Genomic DNA, 17,640 nt, shown 5'->3' with positions numbered 1-17,640 from the left:
CGATGTTAAGGAGTGAAATGGGGCGATACGAAGCACAATCGTCTGTGGGTTTGCCCTTTTTATGAATCGGGACAATGGTGGCCAGAGTGAGGTCCGGTGGAAGGCGTCCCTCCTGGCAGGCTTCAATATATAGGGCCCTTAAGTGGCATGTCAACAAATCTGCCGTCCGTTTGAAAAATTCCGCCGGAAATCCATTTGGCCCCGGCATTTTCCCAGGTTTAAGTTTATTAATGGCCTCAGATATCTCATCGAGTGAGATGTCAGCCTCCAGCGCCAAGCTGGATTCAGATGCTAATGCCGGAAGATCCACTCCCTCCATGTATTGCAGCACGTCTTCCATCGACCCGAGGTCTCTTGCCGCGTAGAAGCCTTCATAGTGAGACGCGAAGGCTTCGGCTATCTCCTGTTCGGTGCAAACCAGGTTGTCGTCAGACCGCTTAATCCGTTCCACCCATCTCACTGCCCTTTCTTTTCTGCTTAACCATGCTAGGAGCTTGCCTGACTTGTCGCCCACATCGTATAGCCGATGCAGGGTTGCCAGTGATTGCGTCCGTGCTTCATTCGAGGCTAACTCTCTATACTCCCGCTGCTTGTCTAGCAAGCGCCGTAAGACTTCTTCGTCTTTGCGTACCTGGTATTCCCCTTCCAGTTGTAATATTGCGGCCTCCAGTTCCGCCACCTCAGCCTGTTGTTTACTTCGGTCTTCTCGCCAATCTACTCTGTACCCTATCTCTCAGGACCGTTTTCATGGCCTCCCAGAAGGTTACTCCGGAGTCCACCGTGCCCTCATTTTCGGTCACGTATACTTTGACGTCGGCCCGGAGTCCTCTTAGTATCTCCGGCTTCTGGAGATCCCATGCTGCCAATCGCCATTCTGAGCCCGTCCTGCCCCTGTCCGCCCCAACCCTTGCGTATAACGGTGAGTGGTCCGAAATTCCTCTTGCTTTATATGTCGCCTCGTCTCCGGTAGTAAGGTATTGCCTGGCCATGAAAATATAATCTAGTCTCGAGAAGACTCTATGAGCCTCGGAGTAGAAGGAGTATTCCTCTGTGGTGGGGTGTCGCCATCTCCATACATCAATAAGACCCAGATCGGCCATGTGTTGTGACAAGGCCGTCCTCGCCCCTCCCCTGCGCGTTGGCCCTGTGCGGTCTAGTTCTTCCGACATAACGTCGTTGAAGTCACCCCCCACTATTTGTATTGTATCCGCCGTCTCAATGAGGATTGCAGCTATTGCTTTGTGTGTGCGTGCCTGTAATTTTGGTGGGGCATAGACCGAGAGTACCGTGTACCTTTGCCTCCTCCACACTCCCTGTACACCTGCATAGGTTCCCTGTGGGTCACTCCATGTACGGATTATGTTAAACGGAAAAGCTTTATTTATCAGTATAGCAACGCCTCTTGAATCTTGAGTATACCCTGCATGTGTTAGGACCTTATACCTCCCTCGAACTATGAATGTACATTTTTCGCCTCTGAGGTGTGTCTCTTGCAGTAGGACAAAGTCCGGTGCCACCCTCTTGATGTATGCGTTCACTGGCCCCTTTTTAATTTGAGAACCCAGGCCATTTACATTCCACGTGAGGATTGATACCCCCCTGCCTCCCTGTGTTGGTGCGGTCAGTGTACCTGCCATGGTGGTAGATGGTGTCCATGTTCAGTTAGCGTCGGTGCTGGACGCCAGTAGTGGTGCTGCAGCTCGCCTGATTGTGGCTGTCCCCGTCCCCACCTCCCCCCCAACCCCAACTTGTGCAACTCTTCCCCCCAGGTGGACCCCCCCTCCCCACCTCCCTCCCCTTCTAGACTCATCCCCTCTGAGGACCGAGCTGTTAGTAGGAGTCGGTCTGTCGCCCGCCCTCGCCCACCCACTATGTGGTTATGTAACACTCCCACACAGCCCTCTAACCAAGTCAAACAAACAAAAACAAGAAAAAAAAGGGGGGTTGTATAGAACTTGCATGCTTCTCTGCAGCGGGCTGCCATATCAGTCCTGCATGTCCATTCGGTTCTTCAGTCGCCAATTGTTTCTGCAATACACTGTAAATCCGGTCACTGTCTATTGTGGCTACGGGCATTTTAGGATTTGGAGTACTGAGATTCCGACTCAGGCGCACTGTGTTGTCCCGACAGGTCTTGTTCCAGGCCCCTGATCTCTTTAACTAACGGATGGTCCGATTGTCCTGCTTCTTCCTCTTCTTCCCCGGCTGAAGTGTGGCTGTCCAGTATTTCCTCCTCGTCTCCCTCAGAGCGTGCCGTGTTTTGCAGCATCGCAAATCTCGACCCCTGTGCTGTTGCCCCTCTCGGAGAGGCCGAGCGCCCCGCCGCGCTCGCCCCGTGTTGCGACTTCTATATGGCGTTGCCGGTGTTTGCCTCTTAGATCTTTTGGATTTCAGTCTTTGGGGTTTCGGGAGTTCCCATTGTGCCGCCTTCCTCAGTGATCTATCCATCGCGTCACGCCTCGCCGTTTCTCTACTATTGAGGATTGGGCGTTCCTCCAACCACTGCCATGCATCCTCTGGGTGTGTGAAGAAAAGGGTCTTGTCGTTGAAGATCACTTTAAGTTTTGCCGGGAATAGCAGCATGTATGGTAGTTTCAGGTCCCTCAGTTTCGCCTTCACTGAGTCGAAGGACCTCCTCTGCTTTTGCACCTCCTGGCTATAGTCTGGGAAGATCATAACATGCGAATTTTCCAGCCGTATCTCCCCCTTCTTCCTTGCCTCTTTCAATATCAAGTCTCGGTCTGCATAATTCAGGAAACGTGCGATCACAGGTCGTGGTCGAGCCCCTTCTGGAGGTTTCGCAAAGAGGGCCCTGTGTGCCCTTTCTATAATGAAACACGGCGAGAATTGCGCTTGCGGAAATGTGTCTCGTAGCCATGTGTGGAGGAAAGATACCATATCATTCTGTTCAATTCCTTCCCGAAGTCCAACAAAGCGCAGGTTATTGCTCCGTGCCCTATTTTCGGCGTCGTCCCCCTTCCATGCCAGCTGAGGCCTGCAGTTCCGCCATTTCCCTTCGGAGTGTCGTGATCGAGTCCTCGGCCTCTCCCATCCGCGTTTTTGCCGATGTGACCCTGTCGGACAGATTCCGAAAGTCCTGCCTCAGTAGCGTCACCTCTGACCCCACCTCGCCAATTTTGCCTTCCAGCACCGCTCTGGACTCCTGAATATCCGAGCGGGAGGCCTGGATTGCCGCCATCAGTAGATCAGTATATGAACGTGTGGTCTGTGCCGGTAGGAGGCCCTCAGCCACTGGGCGCGGCGCCGCAAAGTTGTCCATGGGGCCTTGTTTTTGGCCCTTTGACTGGATTTCCTTTTTCCCCATTTTTCGTGTCACAGCTACAGTCGGGAGGCGTCCACAGCCCTCCAGCGGCCTCCACTCGATTATTAGATGTGTACTCAGGGTACTCCCCTCCTGCCCAAGTTCTTCTCCGCTATCCTCTGTAGTTGCCCGGCCAGGCACCTCCTCATGTGACCACCCCGCTGTTTCTCTACCTTCTTCGGGGTCAGGGTCTAGGGTCTGGCGTCGTATTCCGACCAGCTGCGGCCTTGTCGGTGTCCCTCCGCCTGCTCAGAAGTCGTCAGCCTATCAAGACGCCACGCCGCGGATGATCCGCACCACCTCCGACCTTCAGGCCCAGTTATACTCGGTCGTGCACCCTTTCGCTCATCCCAGGATCGCCAACCGCCGTTCTGTGACCCAGTGTTGCGGCCTTCCTGCGCGGTGACTGTGGTTCGGTGTTCCCCTGCGGGCCCCTTTCCGTCCTCCGTTGAGTAGCTGGTAGGCCGCACACAGTTCCACTGCCAGGAGTCTTCACTCGTAGGAAGTGCTCTCTCCCCCTCCGGGCCCCAGCCCGCCCGTGTACTAGCTTCCCGGTCTGCCTGTTACCGGCTGTCCTGCTCAGGGTGCTCTGCCCGGGACCCGGGTCCTTAGGTGTGCGCCTCTCCCCGGCGGCTGCTCCGTCCGCCGTCTCCACTCGCAACTCCACAGGCCTCCCAGTGGACTGCGTGAAGCTGGGCGTCCTCGTCGCTCCCGCCTACTCTGTCGCGGCCCAGGCGGGAGAAGGTCTTCACCACTAGGCGCCGGTCCGATGGCGCGTGCGGCCCACCACCAGACCGCTGGGGGGGGGAGGATGGCCCGCACCCCTCACGCTTTCGCCAGGATATATATGCTCGGGCACCCTGTCTCACTGGGAGAGGGGGTGGGGCAGGCACGCACCCCCCACGCCTCTCACCCCCGCGCCGCCGGTCAGCCGCACTCCCGCTGTGGCGTTCCCTTCCCTCCTCGGCACTCACCGGTCTCTTCTCTGCTGCCAGCCGGGTGCCCTGTCTACAGTTCGCCGAGCCGTCTTCTCGGTCGCTCTGCATCGGTTAACCATCCTTGATCTTACAGATACTAAAATACCCCGTAATTGCATCTTAACACAGAACTATTTTTGATGCTAAGGAACTTAATGCCCAGCTTGTCAGATTTTTCAAAGAAAATTAATTGTTAGTGGACTCTCCAATAGTACTATGGAATGCCTTTAAATGTACTATATGAGGTCACATTATTTAAAAAAATGACCAAAACAAACAACAACATTAGGAAATCTCTTCAATATCTAGGGGACAATATTAAGCGGAAAGAGGAATATATAGGCATACTTAAGATACATCTCTCTTGCAAGATATTACAAATTTAAAATACTCTTTCAACTTCATTGTTACTAAAAGAGCTTATATTGGAGTACACACTCAAAAATCTCAACAATTATTACTACAAAATAGAACTGGCAAGTAGTTAGCTGCCACCCTCAAATATCAGAATACCAATACTACTTATATTTCCGATATTACTGACAAAACTGGTTTGAGGAAATTTCATACCCAAGAAATTCTTGTATTTTTTAAAGAATTTTTTGAAAATGTATATAACCCTCAAAGTTAATGTACTAAGCTTAACTGCCAGCAGTTTCTTTACTCTCTTCCTACTAATACTATTTTGAACAATGATATGATCGAGCTGGGTAAGCCAATAGAGATTGATGACATTAATAAAGCTATTAAGGCTACTTGATCGTGGAAAGCTCCAGGGCTGAACAGCTTTACCATTGCCTTTTATAAAATGTTTACTTCTTCCATAATTGAATACCTTAAAAAGATTTTTGTCAACTATGTTCTTTCTGGCAAGGCTTCGGGTACTGCTGCTAAGGCTACTATTGTAGTCATACGAAAAGAACGTAAGGATCATTCTGATCCAAAAAACTTCCATCCCATTTCCTTGTTAAAAATGGAAGCAAAAGTCTTTGCAAACATTTTAGCAAATTGTTTAGATGGTCATATTCCTAATCTCATTCATGACTCCCAAACAGGGATTGCCCTTGACGCTGACAGGTCTTGTGGCCTTTTTTAAAATCCGTGTTAGAATCTCACAATCTTGGTAGCTCCTTTATTAATATAATTATGGGTCTTTATGCGCAACCGAGGACTCCTATTAGGATTAATGGCACAAAGTCCCCCTTTTTTGTCAAGTGCCTTCGCCAAGCACTTGACAAGGCTGACCACTTTCACCCCTTCTTTTTCTTTTGTCTTTTCATCTGGTTCTCTTACTTAATCTGAACCCAGACATTAAAGGATTCCAAATTGGAACGCATACACTCAAAATGTCCGCTTATGCTGACTATGTTCTTATCTTTTCATAAGACATTGAATCAGCAATCCCTTCTATTTCTAATCTTATTTGTGCATTTTCGGTTGTTTCTTGCAGTACTCTTAACAAAGAAAAAACAGAATTGTTTCCTTTGACTTCTTTGTGTCTTCTTTCACACTTGTGTAACTCAGGCTTTAAGTGGCAATCTATGTGCATTAAATATCTGGGTATCCGGTTCTGTAAAAATCTTACAGACACTATTATTTAAAATGAATCCCATATAATAAATAAAGTTAAGGATCTTTTGTCCTCCTGGTCTCCTAAATATTTCTCTTGGTGGGGCAGGTTACAAACTCTTAAAATGATGATAACCCCAAGCATAATTTTTTTTACCCTGTATGCTACCTATAAAGCTTTTGTCTTCTTTCTTTCATGAGATTGACGTAATCACTTCAAGATTTTTATGGAATGATAAGAGAGCTAGAATTGCTTGCAAATAACTTAGGAAACCCTCTATATTGGGAGGATGTAACCTCCCAGAGTGGAATCTATATCAGATTTCTTTCTTGGCGGCTCAAGGACAATTTAGTTTTCACCAGTACCCCAACATACACCTCCATGGATTATTATAGTACATGAATTGTGGTGCTCCCTTTTCCACTCTTTCTTTGCTCACGGCCTAACAAATTACATTAACACACTCTCAGCATATATTATTAGATACGGTTAATGCATTGAAATACATTGATCGGAAAGTTCCGAAGCCTATTCATAAGTCAAGATGGACATCTTTATGGCCTAATCCTAAGCTTGTTACTGACACTGATCCCGCCATCGCTCTTTCATGGGGTGACAAGGGCATCAGAGTGGTGAAAGACCTTTATGATACAAATCATGTTCCTCTTCCATTTTCTTCTTAGCCACATTTTTTTATCTCAATAACATGGATTTGCATACTTTTTTGAATTTAAAAGTCAAACTTTCTAAGGTACCCCTTTCTACAGATTCGGTTACTGTCACACTTCTTTCTACGTGGGTACATTCAGGCCATACCGCTTCTATAATTTATAAATTCTTATCTGCTCCTATACCTTCACAATCCACAGCTACTTATGCTAAATGGCCTCGACATTTTGAAGAGGACTTTTTTAAACATATTTCACAGGATACCTGGCAATTGATAGGAAAATTATACTTTCATAATAAAATTGCTCTTTCACTGATTCAATCTAAAAAATTTTTATGAATCTTTTACACTGGACTCCCCCTCATTTGCACATGCTGAAATTCAGAGAGAGTGATCTTTGTTGGAATTGTAACTCAGTACCGGGCCCCCATCAACATATGTTCTTTGATTGTCCACTATTAGACTCCTTTTGGGGCCGGATTCAAAAACATTTATCATTAATTACCAATACACTAATGATTTTGCTGGGTCCATGGGCTATAGATACCCCGTTACCTCTTGACACTATGGATTTGGAACTATTAGATTTACTCTCATCTATTGCAGTCAAAATTATACTCACAGAATGGACATTTTTTCACCTCCGCCCTTTGGTGGGCATGGGTTTTATATTTTCGTGGAGCTCTTTCTTTTGTTGAAATGAAACATTGTTCACCTTCAATTGCTAGTAGAGTATGGCGTTCTTTGGATAACTTCATGTTTTTGTCTTCTCAGGGAATGGTAGCTCAATAGCCTTTTGAATCTGTTTCTTATTTTATTTTTCAGGGGTGTAGCAGATGTATACTCCCACCATCTCATCCTTTTTCCTCTCCTCTAGTATTCTTTTCTCTTTCTCTTTTCCCTTCTTTCACCTCTTTCCCCTCACTGATGTATCCTATATATTGAGCAATTCAAACTCACAAATGATTTTGCTGGGACATATGTTGATATTCCACTTGTCCCATATTCCTTGGATTTATAGTTAATATATGATGAATCTGTTATTTGTCATGGCATTTATCTGATCATTTTTATATGATAACGTTGACATCTTTTTATCCCGATCCAGTAGTTCTTTGTTATGTAGTCCTTTCTAATTCTTCAATATTATATATTTGCTTCTGATTTTTATGTATTGCTACTGTAGATTTTACACACAAAAAAAACATATAAAAGCAGCTGTTATACTTAGGGCCAACTTACGAGTCTGGCGGTCCTCGGACCACCAGGTTAATGGTGGGGCACCGGTGGCAGTCTTACAACTGCCACAATTTGACCTTGGCAGTCATGCTACCCTGAGACCACTGACTCTGCCAGGGAACCATTGTTCCCAGGCAGTGACACAGTGTTCCAGAGGTATCAATATGCTTGGTGGGACTGATTGGGTCACAGCAAGCATATTACAACTTTCCTCACCGCCACTGATTACATGGAGGTCTTTCCTCCATGAAAACAGTGGCAGTGAGGAAATAAATAGAACACTACAGGGCCCCCTTGTGTGTCACCCCATGTGGATGCACCCAATGGGGTGTGCATGCACCTCTAGATCCAGCACGGCATGGACTCCAAAATCAAAGCCATGCTGGAACTTCCTTTGATGTTCCCATTGCTGTGCCTATTTTATAGGCAACCCCGTGGGAACACCCAAAAAACTGCCTGCCAATGACTAAAACATTCTTAATACGGCTAGCAGTTCTTACATGAGTTTGTCTGTGCAGGAGCGGGGCGGTCCCGCCGCTGCACTCTCAAACCTGTTATTGGGCCCCCAGAGTCCTCTTAAGTTACTATGACTTGTGCCCTAAGGTAACTCTAACTCCTGCCCCCTAAAAAGGCTTCTTCGTGTGGGTAGAAGGCATTTTTTCATCTCTTTCCCTGCCCATTTCAATGTAGGAAACAGATAAAAAATCTTCTTACTGCAGGTGGGGGCCTTTTTCATGGTCTCATCTGCTGGGAGCAGACTTAGTGTTTGCTCTCGCTTGGTGGGAGCTTTGAATTTGCTCCTGCAGAGCGAGGTTTCTCTGCCCGCACCAGTTCAGGAAGGGAAACTGCTATGTCCGAGGGGTGGGCACCCCAGGACATAGCTGCTGCTGGCCCTGGGGATGGGGTCCCCAGGAACAGTAATGGTTCTTGGAGGGGGCCCGTGTCCCCCTCCCTTTTCTAATTGCAGTCGCACCCTGATCAATGATGCCCCGGGGCCAAATTGGCCTGGGGAGAAGGCTGCGTGGCCCTCTCCCCCTTTTTAATCATGGCCAGGCACTGAGTGGATGGGGTCCCTGGGTCCAAAATAGGCCCGCGAGTAGGGCGATGCAGCCCTCTCCCGATTTTCAAAATCAGTAGGACCCTAGAGGATGGTGCCCGGCCATTAATGGCTTCAGGGCAGGGCGATTCGACCCCCCCTGCCCTTTTTTAAGTAAGGCTGGGCCACTGGGATGGGGTTCCCCGGACTGAAACTGGCCCTGGACAGGGTCTCCGTGGCACCACACCCTGTTTCGAGCAATGTATGGCCCTAAGGGGATGGGGCCCCTAGGGCTGTAATTGGCCTCAGGAGGGGGACACATCCGCCCTCCTCCCTATAATATTATTTGATCATGTAATATATTATACCCTTGACCTGGCTCACCTAAGGGGACAAAAACAGAAAGCATGGTGCTTGCTTTTTTTTTGTACATTGTCACATGGATCCTTAGATTCTCAGGGAAAAAAAATGTGTGCCCTCAGTGGGGTCCCTGTGGGACATCACCACCATGCCTAGGGGGTCAGGGCTGCCCCCTTGACTTTTCTTTTTTACCTTGGGACTCGACTGAGACCAAGTCCCTAGATGGCTGCCAACACTTCCTGGTTGAAGTGCTGGCAGTCAATCATATATCTCATTTTTAGATCCATCAGATCCATGGAGGATGTGCGTACACAGATATATATGGATTCCGTTCCGTGTTTTACAGCAGCATTCCAGCTGGTCAGTGTGAGCGTGAGCGTGAGCGGGAGGAGGAAGGAAGAGTACGCCAGCAACCCGCAGCCCTACTCCACAGACTTCGGAGGCTTTGCTGACTTCCAAAAAACTGACGAACAGCGGGACCTACCAAGGCGTGGTAGGCACGGTGGACAGGCAGGCTGGTGGCCGGGAGGCGCTGGCTTGCCGGTTTACCGTCACTCCCGAGACACGGAACCATCGAAGTCTCTGTGCCTTCTCCCGCTTGCTATGTCAGCCTGAAGCCCGAAGCTTCACTTGCTGCACAGCACCTGCTATCAGCGAGGTGAAAACTGCAGAAAATAAGGCGGAGACACCAGGACCGTGGGCTGCGGGCAGTGTGCGGTGCTGACCCCCTCCGGCTTCAACTGGCTTCAACTGCACCCGCCCGTGGTATTCGGCAGGGGGCGCGGTGGGATAGCCTAGAGCTGCACGGAGTGGCTGCTCAAGTAACGGGAGGCAACGGAGGATACCCCCTGATCCTGCCCTACACTGCCCTTCACTTGCCGGAGCTGAACTCTCCCAGTGTCTGCAGTGCCTGCAATCGGTAGGCTGCCATCGCGCTCCTGCCATCTCCTGCACCCAGGTATTGCCACTAGAGGGGAAAATACCAACCTAAGAACTGAGAACTGAGATCTTCCTAAGCACCCCCTGCCCTTCCAACTCACCCACACCTCTCCGCCACGCAGTGACACAGGAGTGAGAGGCTCGGGACTCGAGTCGAGTCAGGAGCTGCTTAAGGAAAAAAGAAAAAACCTAGAGTGGCTGAGGGGCCAAAATAAAAGGGGTGAAACTGCTGCACCGGCGGTGACAGCACACGCTGCAGCTGCAGCAGGGGGCCACTAACCTTCGCCAACTAACCCTCTCGAACTCTTGGGGAACCTCTCCTAAAACCCCTGTCAACCCCCATTAACACCTCTTTACTAATCCGAAAGCAGCCAAGAGAAGAGGGAAAAAGGAGAGGAAAAGAGAGGCAAAAGGAGACATAAGAAGATAACACAAGGAGACCTAAGGCATAAGGAGAGAAGGAGAGAAGGACCCGAAATAGACAAAGGACAAAGGACTAGGGATACAGAGAAGAGAAGAGAAAAAACGCGAAATGAGGTCTGGGAAGCCAAGGAACAACGTGGCACCTACAAATCCCCCAAAAAGATTAAGAAAAGCTAAGAAGAATCTTAAGAGGGATCTAATGGATATGTGTAATGAAGGTACTGGAAATGGAAATGGAAAGGACAAGGGAACGAACGAATGTGAGGAAGGAGCATCCTCCCTGATATCCCCCCTGCTCACCAGCGGAGGCTCTAAAGCCGGTGACCACACACATAACCCTACCAGCAAAAAACTGAGTTTTCAACCCAAAATTTATACAAAATTCACATTCATTAAAGATCCCAATTCAGTTCTCTACTTAAATAACGCCAGCACTAGCGACTTACCAACACCACTCCAACCAATCACAACAAACAGGTCAAATCCTGTAGAGCAGGGGCTAGAACAAGCGGCGAAGGAGGAAATGAACCTAGCGGATCCCAAAAAGAGGGCACACACCTTTGACGAGGGCGCATCCGCAATCAGCGGAGAAATGAACAATGGATCTCTGGGGGTCCTATCATCACAGGCATATGGCAAAAGACAGGAGTGGGTTGATTTAAATGCAGAAAAAACAGCAAAAGGCACAGCGCAAGACCAATCAAAAGAAATTATAACAGCATACCTAAGGGTGAACCCATCCCCCAACCTCCCACCAAACCTCCCATCAAAAGCAAGCCGGGAGATGTGCCCCATATCCCCCATAAGCATTATGAGACAAAATGAAACACAGAATGGCACTGAGGGGGCATACCATGAATGCCCAGCTCCAGCACCACAGTGGAGAACGCAAGGCATACCAAGAACCCCTGTGGGCTACGGTGGACCAGACAGGTCAACAAACCGGGGGCTCCGGGATCTCCCCTTGAAGGATGACACGCAGATGAGTGAAATCACGCAGAACACAGACCAAACAACACAAAAAGAAACATCAACCGGCAAATATGCAGTGACAATGCCAGCGGACACACAAGTAATGTCACCATCCGGGGATACGAGAGATTCAACAGCAATGGCAGACTCTGTCGCAGTAGGGCAATCAACCACCACACTAACACAGGAAACAAGAGATCAGTGCCAGAGCTCATTCCAAGTTAATGACCAATCACACGAGGCTCTCAACAAACTTGAGCTGCAAAATGGCGGCACTGAGCATGGCCATGCTCCAATATCTACTGGAATACAAATCCTGAGTCAATTAACTGCCCCCAACACACAACCAGGCACAGGATTTACAATACCCAGGACAAACGACCATGAAACCTCGTACCTCACCCCGGAGGAGTGGGAAGAACTGGTAGCATCCTACCCCGTGGAATCGAAGCAGGAACTGGCAGGTGAGTCCATCTGCGAAAATCCAGAGATGGTAAGACCAAACGCCAAGGAAGACATCTGGGCATCCCTCCTACACACAATGCAACTAACAGCAAACGCCATCCAATATCAGTCTGATAAGATGGACTTACAACTCTCTGTCCTTAATTCCCTGTCAATATTTGTTGCTAATATTGACGGTAAGTTAGCAGAGCTGAACGGCATGATAAAAAGGGTGCAAGGTGAGACACAATTAATAGGGCCGAACTGCTCTTGCATTGCAATAGTGGACAAATTGGTAACACTTCCAACAGCGCTGGACAATCTCCTCTCTGACATCAAGGTCGCAGTTAAAAACAACTATCCATGTAAGCACGTCGGGAGCAGACAGGAACCTGCCCTGTCTTCGCAAGCAGAACCACAATCTCTAAACCAGGAGAACCTAAAGATAACCTTAGACCCACCCCCGCCTAGGAGAAAATTAAATGATAAGACCACATCGGCCAATAACAAACAACAACCTGAAGGAGCTGAAACTCCCCCCACAGAGAGCATAGCGCACTCTGAAAAAACCCGCCAAAAAGATGGAGCATCAACCCCTCCCCAACAAGGAAAAGTGGGAAGAAAACAGAAAAGGAAGGGAAGAAATCAAAAGAAAACAACAGGGGTTATAGCATGGTGCAAGGGCACCTCCAATGAGAATCCAGCGGCAAACCCAATACAACCCAGCCCGATAGGAACTAGAGACACACAAGATAATGAGTGTACCAACACAGAAAACAAAAAGGGAACAGGGAAAAAAGTTGATACATACCCGTCAGTAGAGACAAGGCCTACCAATAGCCCCCCTACCGAAAGCGAGACAGCTACACCAAACTTGCCACAAGCATTGAAGAAGATCGGCAAAGAAGATACGCAAAAGGGGCCCAATCCACAAGTAGCCACTGACCCAACTGACAGGGAAAACTCAGATAGAACCCAACTGTGCGAGCAAAGGCATACCAAAAATTCCCCTCAGATAATGGAAGTTAAACAATATCGAACAAGCAACCAGTGGGCCAAGACAACCAGGGTAATTACCACTAGACAAGAACTGAAGAAAAGCAGCAAAATGATAGACAAAAGCAATGCGGCAGGAACTGAGGAACCTCTGAACCGAGGGGAAGCCACAATCAATAACACCGGCAATATCCAGACATGCGATAGGGGGCAAGTCGGTACAACCATAGTACTGTTTCACCCAGAATATCGATCAAGAGGCCCAATGGATATCCTAAACAGGGGGAACATACTACGGCTACTGAAAACCATAGATAGCCTTAACACCATATCAACAACTGACTTGGAATCAGTAGAATTTTTGGAACCCCTGGAGTACCCCGGAGCAGAATCAACAAAAACTACATGGGTCACTACAGAATTCCCGGAGAGACTTTTAAAAGAAAAAGCAAAGTTCGACTCCTGGGGAATAAAACTACAGCCTTTTTACCAAACAAGATACCCAGATCCTCTACTGTATGATAGCCAACAAAGGGACAAGACAAAAGAACTGTACGACATTCAACAAAGGGAAAAAACAAAAGAACCATCCACCAAAAAAACAGTCCTAAGAGGAGCTCGAAGCAAAACCCCAGAGAACCTAGTGCTCAGAGACCAGCACGACAACAGAACAACGGTTAACGGCAGTCTGCCCTCGCCTAACTGGAGCTGGCTCTCTAGGACCCTAAATGTGAAAGAGTTAAACCATTGACAAAGCAACACAAAACCAACAAACACAATCAGTACCCTAAGCTTATGCTCATGGAACATTAACGGCTTAGGAGATAAATTCTCAGATATGGGCCTAAACACCTACCTGAAAAAGTACACAATTATCTCCTTGCAAGAAACCTGGTCTGACTCTCCCCCAGCGCTGCCGGGATTCAATTTGAATTTCCTACCGTCATCCCAGAGCTCATTGTTTGGCCATAAGAAAGGTGGTCTGGCCACCTACAGCGCGCTATCAACGATAACAAAAGTAGTCCCATTAGTTTACAACTTAGCCGCCCCAAACGCAATACAAGCATTACGCTTGTCGCTCCGTGAGCAAGAAACAAAAGAGGATATCATTTTAATAAACCTCTATTTGCATCCCAGGGAGAAAAGGAAGGGAGCACAGCAGCTGAAGGAAGAACTCGTAAAACTGCTCAAAATCGAGAACACGAACAACATAATTGTCACAGGGGATTTCAACCTAAATATGCTCAGCCTATCGGCCCAGGAAAACACAGATGAGGAGGATCCGTTTGCCTGGGAGCAAAACCGTCAAGACTGTACTTCGGGAGGTAGAAGCACAAAAACAGCGAGGAGCCTGCTGGCCAAATTTGAAGAGCTGGGCCTCAGGGCACTTAACGGCAGATTCCCAGGTGACAGACCACAATCCGCAACATTCCACAGTACACTGGCAAGCTCTACAATTGATTTTACATTCCTCTCCCGCAGTTTGTACCACAGGGTAAAAGACTTTCAAATTTGCCCGATGGACTACAGCGACCATCTGCCCCAGGAAACAAAGATAGAAACATCGGAAATACCAAGTCCACCATGCGCCAGCAAACTGGGCTTGGACTTCACAATAAACGAAAGACGGGTAAAGTGCAAAACTAGCGACCCAAAAAACCTCTTAGCGCAAGCTAAACAAGCTCTGGCGAAGGCACAATCCATATCTCCAAACCTAATTATACGCTGGGAGGTATTTACAAAAAAAATTAGAGACATAGCTGAAAGAAGTGGGCACACAAAGTCCGATGGCCAGGGCAGCACCGTGACACATAAGAGTCATTATGATTTCAGAAAGGACAGCAGGCTAAAAAGGCTGAAGACTCAGATCAACCACACACTGCGAAGAGTAAAAACAGACCCCACCGCCTGCCAAGCGCTGAGAAAGATAAAAGGCAACCGCAGGAAAATAATATGGCAACTAAAAAAGGACGCAGATGAGTCCCTTTGGGGAAAACTCCTACATGATGCGAAAACCAACAACAGCGCACAGTTTTGGCAAACGATTAAAAGTGTGATTAATGAGCAAAGCCAGGGGATTGACTCCAATGTGACGGAAGAGGCCTGGATAACTTATATCAGCACACACTTTAGTGACACCCAAGAACTGCCAAAAGAAAATAAAGAACACATGCTCCCACACAAAGAAACCCCCAGAAGTAACAGGGATTTACCAATCACAAAGCTACAAATAACCAACAGAATCTCGAAAGGGAGAACAGAGGGAGCCCCTGGCCCAAATGGCATACCACCGATCATATTCAAGCTAGAACCAGAATACTGGGCTATTGCCTTCAAACCTATGTTTGAAAAAATATGGCAGACCTCAATAATTCCACAATCATGGAGGGGGGCAATAATTTCACCAATATTTAAAAAAGGTGACAGAAGAGACCCTAGAAGTTACCGGTTAATAGCCTTACTGGACAACGAGGCAAAGTACTATGCAGGCCTCTTACTTCAGGAGCTGACATCGTGGGCGGAAGAAACATCAGCAATCCCATTCAACCAAACCGGCTTTAGGAAAAACATGGGAACGACTACAAATATTCTAGCCTTGTCACTTCTGATTGACTCAGCGCTAGAGGGAAAACAGCCCCTATACCTGTGCTACATCGATTATAGCTCGGCCTTTGATCGCGTAAATAGAAATCTGCTGTGGCAAAAACTAGAGAGAATGAAAATCCCTTCAACTCTGCTGAATCAACTAATCCTCCTACACAGTGACACGTGGGTCCAAGTCAAACTAGGAAATGGCGACTTTTTAACTAAGAAAATTCCAACCAGCACTGGAGCAAAGCAAGGATGCGTGCTAGCGCCAACTTTATTTAACCTTTTCATGGCCGAACTGTCAACTGTACTAAATGAAAACAACTCACACGCACCAAAATTAGGGGGCACTCAGCTGTCTAATCTATTTTATGCAGATGATCTGGTGCTAATCAGACGGACCCCGATTGGCTTACAGCGGCTCCTTGACATTACCTCGCAATACTCCAAAACAAACAAACTCAGCATCAATTACAACAAAACAAAAGTCATGTGCCTTAACTCCCACAAAAAGACATCAACATTCAGCTGGTATTGGGACGCAATGAAATTGGAAGTTACAAACAAATACCGTTACCTGGGAGTGATTATAGATCATAGGGGGAGCTTCACACCACAGCGAGAGGCGATAAAAAAGAGAGGCCTAATGACAGCTGTTTCTCTAAGGAATCTGAAAAACAAGATCACTGGTCCAAACTTCACCCCACTACTAAAACTGATCAAAGCAAAACTGATACCATCCATTACATACGGAAGTGAAGCAATGAGAGGCAGGGATGCTGGAACATTAGAAGGAGTAATAACAAGAGCGTTGCGGATGTTGTTTGGCCTCCCGAAGAACACTTCCCCGGCGCAGATCCGACTCGAGTTTGGGTTGGTAAAGGAAGAGCTTGCACGCAAGGGAGCATACCTCAAAAGCTGGTATAAAATCAGTAGGGGAGAGGCAAACACCCTCAACGCACTCCTATGGAGAGACCTACAAAGAAAAGACCACAGCCCAGCAAGGCTTTTTCTGGAGGAGGCAATAACACAACTGGGGCGCAACAACTGTGGGATCTGCAAGGGAATCTGGCAAGCTTCAAAAAAGCAGTAAATAACACTGTCAGGAAAGAATCTCTCCTAAAAGACAAAGCTTCACTAACGGAGCGAGCACACGGCTGGTTAACTATACAAACGTACAAAAAACTCACACCACAGACATACCTTTTGACCAGTTTTACCAAAAAAATAAAAGAGTCATTCCTAAAACACCGGCTAGGAGTCTTGCCCTCAGCAGACCACATGGCCCCTTGGCTACGCCCACCAAAGCCAGCAAAATGCCGCCTGTGCGGGAACCACGAGGAAAATATTGTACACCTCATCACAATCTGTAAAGATCTGCAGCAAGACCGCAGGAACCTGTTGAGACCCCTATTCAATAAAAAAGGAATCAGGTCATGTAGACAGGCATCCCTGGCCTGCTTCTCAGGCGATGATGTCCAATTGGCCTGCCGACTGGTAAAATACTTCAAAGCCGTAGAAACCAGAATTAATACAAGGAAAGAACAAACGGACAAAGACAGTGCCCCCTCCATACTCCTAGAAACAAAACATTAAGACTGCATAGAGTCATAACCGGCTAACGAAACTAAACAACTGCGGATCACTAGAAGTTACGAGCACACAGGGAAAAGGATGGGCTTACTTCCATAAGGAATGCGGACCTCAAATAGGCCCTTGAACGGGAAAGGAGGCAAGGACTGACAAAAGGAACCTTCTCCGAGGAAATGCAGAAGTTCCCAGTGGCAGACAAACACTTCCTTTTCTTTTTTTTTTTAACAAATTTTAATCCAATTTTTACTATTATCAAAAATGAAGCTCTTGTCTCAAAAATGTTCTTAACTTTTTATTTCTGTCGGTTTTTGTAATGGTTTTTATTAACTGTACAATAAAGTTAAATTCAAATTCAAATTCAAATTCAAATTCACAGATATACATACATTTACTTTATTAATACCTCCACAACAACTGAACGGACTTGCACTATATTAAAAAAGGGTTCTTTCAGGACCAAGATCTTACTTTCTGCCAAAATATGACATAATTCCGTCCAGAGTTTCTGGC

Source organism: Lissotriton vulgaris, chromosome 3_1 (assembly GCF_964263255.1).
Source record: "Lissotriton vulgaris chromosome 3_1, aLisVul1.2, whole genome shotgun sequence".
Taxonomy (NCBI): domain Eukaryota; kingdom Metazoa; phylum Chordata; class Amphibia; order Caudata; family Salamandridae; genus Lissotriton; species Lissotriton vulgaris.
The sequence above is the reverse complement of the archived record's forward strand: the minus strand, read 5'-3'. Positions refer to the sequence as shown.